Source organism: Ursus maritimus, unplaced genomic scaffold (genome assembly GCF_017311325.1).
Source record: "Ursus maritimus isolate PB19 unplaced genomic scaffold, ASM1731132v1 scaffold_15, whole genome shotgun sequence".
Taxonomy (NCBI): Eukaryota; Metazoa; Chordata; class Mammalia; order Carnivora; family Ursidae; genus Ursus; species Ursus maritimus.
The window spans coordinates 16,182,012-16,186,583 of NW_024423897.1; the positions used below are offsets into that span (position 1 = coordinate 16,182,012).

At 42.3% G+C, this 4,572-nt stretch overlaps 1 non-coding gene across 1 annotated transcript; it reads right to left on the reverse strand.

The window, feature by feature from the left end:
- Positions 1 to 1,952: 1,952 nt before the first annotated feature.
- On the reverse strand, positions 1,953 to 2,061 carry LOC121102795. Its single transcript, XR_005834918.1, has one exon. It is a non-coding gene; the product is annotated as a U6 spliceosomal RNA (small nuclear RNA).
- Positions 2,062 to 4,572: the final 2,511 nt, after the last annotated feature.

A 4,572-nucleotide genomic window follows, 5' to 3' on the forward strand; every position in this document is an offset into this window, starting at 1 on the left:
GATCTGAGTTTTATGATAGACTGAAACTCATCAAATATAAATATAAATAAATTCAAGAATTTATGACATATATTTAAAAAATAATAATTGGTCAACTTCTGAGAAAACAATGATCCAACTGTCATCTTGAAAACTGGGTAAAAAAAGGAAATAATAAAACCTTATCGTATCTATCCTATATGAATTCTAGTACTACATAATAAAATAGTAGATGAGGGGAAGTGTCTCTTGATAAAATTATTCCAGATGATAATTAAAAGGAAACATAGAATTAAAATATTACTGTTTTTCAAATCCCAATGAATTAATGGATGTAGACATTGAGCATCTGCTTCAACTAATATTAAAGAACAACATAAGCCAGGCACAAGACATAACACCACCTTAACCTTATTAAATGGATCAGACCTGTGTCAGGTCAAGCCTCTGGATCCAGCTCCCAGTTTGCGGTAAATTCAGAAGACAGAGGAACCCATTGAACTGTTCCATGACTGAGCAGTCAGCAAATCTGACTCTAAGAAACTTGACAGGCCAAAGGGACCAAATTCATCACCAGATAAAGAAAAGAAAGAGGTGGAGGGAGGAAACCATAGATTAGAAGAGACCTAAAAGGGATACCAAGTTAAAAAACATACGGGCAAGACTAAACTATGGGGTTTAGGGGTGCACACTTGAGTGATAAAACCATAAATAAATGCAAAGAAGTGGTTATTGTAAAGGTCACTATGGTGATTACTTCAGGAGGTAGAAAAGGATTCTGTTAGGATGAGCCGTGTGGAGGGGTTATAGGGCTGGCTGGCAATTCTATTTCTTGATTTTGGTGGTAGTTATAAGGGTGTTCACTGTATAATAATTCACTAAGCCACACATTTGTTTGGTTTGGTTTTCTGCGTCTGTGTTTAATTTTACAATAAAAATATTTTTTTTAAAGGAATTAACTGTAGTGGTTATTTGTATTCTTTTCTCTCTGGGTTAACTATTTGGTCATGATGAATTAAGAAGCTCTCCCCAAAGCAAGGACTCCTTTGATTTCTGAAGGAACTAGGACATAATAACTAGTGTCCAGCTATGATCATTGAATTAAGCACTTAGGAGAGCTCATTAAACTTGTGTTGCATGAAATCAGTGAATCAGTGAGTCAACAGATAATGCAAACACTCCATACTCAAAGTCAACCTGCAGACTTCTACTAGATGTCTCTCCCTGGCTAGAACTTTCTTGAAGGGAAAATGCCTAAGCATGAGGGGAAAGAAGTTTGTTGGCTCTGGAGCTTTCCATTCTTTCCACCTCTAATTCTGTTTATTTATTTTTGCTTACATCTTAGCTCACAGATTCTAGTTCATTTATTCCTTCCAATCTCTTTGTCCTTGAAGATTTCTCCCTGGAGCCATTCCTTCAAAAGAAGGGCAGGTCTGTGGTTAGCTGGAGGGAGGGAACCAGAAGGAGCAGGCCCCAGGTACTAAGCCACATGGCTACCTAGCCTTCTGACCAGGACAAGGATTTTTTTCACGGCTCAGAGTTCTCTGGTACAGCTGACACATTTCAGGGACCTTACCTTTCTTCCTTATGCAAAAGTCACCATCATAAGTGAAGGATTGGGCCTCTAATTTTTCATGGTAATCATTCATACCTAGATTTGAAGCCAAAAAGAGCTCTTGCTCAACCCAACCCATAGTCCTGTACACTTCCAAACTTGCCATAAGTGATTTTGTAAAGACTTTTAAAAAAGTATATGGAGTGAGACTCGTAAAATTGTTGCTGTAAGTTTCAGTATTTAAGTGCATGACCTGCCACAGATAGGTCTAGATGTGGACAAAGCTGTGAGTGGAAGAAACTTAATTAGCAGCTTCTTCCATTTCCCTTCAAGAAAGCCGGTAAAGAAGAGAAAGGTTCTAATGTGAATTGAATGCCTCCCATGTAATGAGCACTGTTCTAGCTGCTTTCAAACATGCAATTTTATTTAATCCTCCCCCTCAACTTGCATGTCATCCTTGCACAGGGCCCATGCTAATCTCCTCTGTATCATTCCAAGTTTAATATATGTGCTGCCAAAGGAGGCACCCCCTCAACTTCAAGGAAAGGGTTATCTTCCATGTTTTACTGAAGATGCAAACCAAGATTCAAAGAGATCAAGAGACTTGGCCACGGCCACACATTTAGGAAGTATAAAAACGAGGATTCAAAATTATGTTAATTTTCCTCCAAACCCTGCCCACTACACCCTAGTGGAAACAGAATTATAGCATGCTTTAACTGAAAGATGGTCTCACCATCATCTCCATTTCACAGATGAAGAAACTAAGGCCAACAAGCAGAAGCAACTTGCCAGGTCACATGGTCAACTTCTAATAGGCTCTCAGCTGTGACCCATGCCTTCTGATTTCCAAGTAGGAGCTCTCATTACTTCTATCCTCCAAGGTCCTACAAAAATGGCACACTCAAATGGGGGCATTAGAAGAGAGCTTAACGAAGGGACTGTTAAATGCAAGGATACATTTAAACGAAGCCAACAAAGGATGGTGAAGCAATCCAAGTTTAGCAGCTATAAGGGGACTGTGAATACCCTGTGCCTGAATGGACAAGGCCAGGGCCCTGAACTCACTCTGACCTTTGGTAGAGAAACGCACTTCCAGCCTGCAGCCTGGCAGGGAGGGAATCTAGGCCATAAGGCTCTGCCCTCTCTCTCTCTTTTAGTCTACTTGTGTTCTACTAGGGCCTCCCATAAACTATACTCTACAGAAAGCCAGAAGATGAGGGGTTTCCAAGATGCAGCTTCCAGGGCTCAGAGCAAGATAGAAAAGGGAGAAAAATGGAGTGGGAGGGGCAAATGGAGACTTCTGAGTACACTACTGAACAGGGATGCTTCCCCGAACCTGTCTTGGGAAGACCTGCCTCAGCAGGTCAAAGCAGCAAAAACAATAAATCTGTCTCGCATGCTAGGCAATGTGGGGACAAGAAGACTTGGCATGGGAAAACAAAAAATAAAGGGCAGCTCCCAGCACAGAGCTGGAGTTCTCACTACCCACTGCTGGAGTGTTATCCTAGTCTTGTCAACCTATCTCTGATAAAAGGGGACAGAAGCCCTGTTCTAATCACCTCAGGATTGCTTTGGGACTCTTCTGCTTTGGTATGAAGGTCACTACTAGTGTTCAAACAGGGAGTTGCTGGTGTTTCAGATGAGCTTTTGTGGGTATTGAGAATTAAAACAGGAGGGGGGAGGGGGGACGGCATGGGTGCAAGAGCATATTTGTTATTTACCAATTCTTGGAAATCAATGCCACTTTTCAAATAAAGACAATCCCTAAGTGAAGGTGGCTGAGGCATCCTGGTATGGCACGTCCCTCCTATCGATGCCCTTAGCACACGCATTCTTGCTTTGGTCCTACATTTCTCCCCCAGCGCGGGGACGCCCCATCAGGCCCCTCCATCCCAGCCCTCCATCCCTGCCTGAAGTTTCAACTTCAACTTCCACTGAGCCCCCATCGTCTCCCTGATTTGGTCATATTTCCTACTTAGTTTAAATCAACAGTCTGATTTTATCAACAATAATGCTTTATGGAGGTTTATTTCTTCAAACAGACTGTGCTCCTCTTTGCTATAAAGTTAATTTTATGTTCTTTGTTCACTTTCCTAATCTGCAAATTACATCCTCCTGTTCCCTGATTACTTACTATTGGAAAAACAGCCCCTTCTTGCTTCCAGTTTGAATATTCTCTGCCTTATCTTGATGACCCTAATCTTTCTCCCCTGACTGGCCTCTCAAGGCAGCCGTGAGTAACAGGCAGGGCGCAGCTTGTCCACCAGCACAGACCCCAGCCTGAGCCCGCCAGGGCTGCGTGCCTTGCTCCTCCGCTGGCTTTTTCTTTCCCCCAATCATTTTTTCTCAGACAAAGTGTGGGAAGAGGCTCGGTTGCAGCAGGAAGGATTAGAAATTCTGGGATCCACTCCATGCTCTCAGAAAGTCCTAGTAGGAAGACAGAGAACTTCCGACACTCAGAGAAACAAGGATGAAGGCTTTGGAGGCTGACACTCAGCTGATACCGCATGAAAAATGACCTGACTCTTTTGTTGGAAGCGCCTGGAGGGGGAGGGGCTGCAAAAGGAAGAGATCACTGGGAATGGTGAAGGGAAAAATAGAACCAGTTCTTACATGATCAGGATTTTTAAAGAGAATGGGGAAGAAATGACCCTGCTGTCAGAAATGTCAAAGAGAATTAAGCATGTTCCGCATAGAGGGAAGAGAGGAAGGGAAATGAAGAAGGAGGGAAAAATTGACAAAAAAATAAAAAAGACAGAGTTGGAAGGGATCTTAGCTAAACCTCATCCTTTACGGAGAACACTGGGGTCCCAAGACCAGACCCCAAGTTCCAATGACAGCAATAAAGTCATAATATTGATGGTAATAATTACAAGTGATACTCACTTACTGTTATTTACCAAACCAATCCACCACCTCACTGTTGTTTCAGCATATGCCATGTTCATTTCCGTCTCTGGGCCTCTATGTTCTCAATAACAGCAAAATCTAGTGTTTCTTGTGGGTTGTGCACCAGACACTGTTTTAATGCTTTA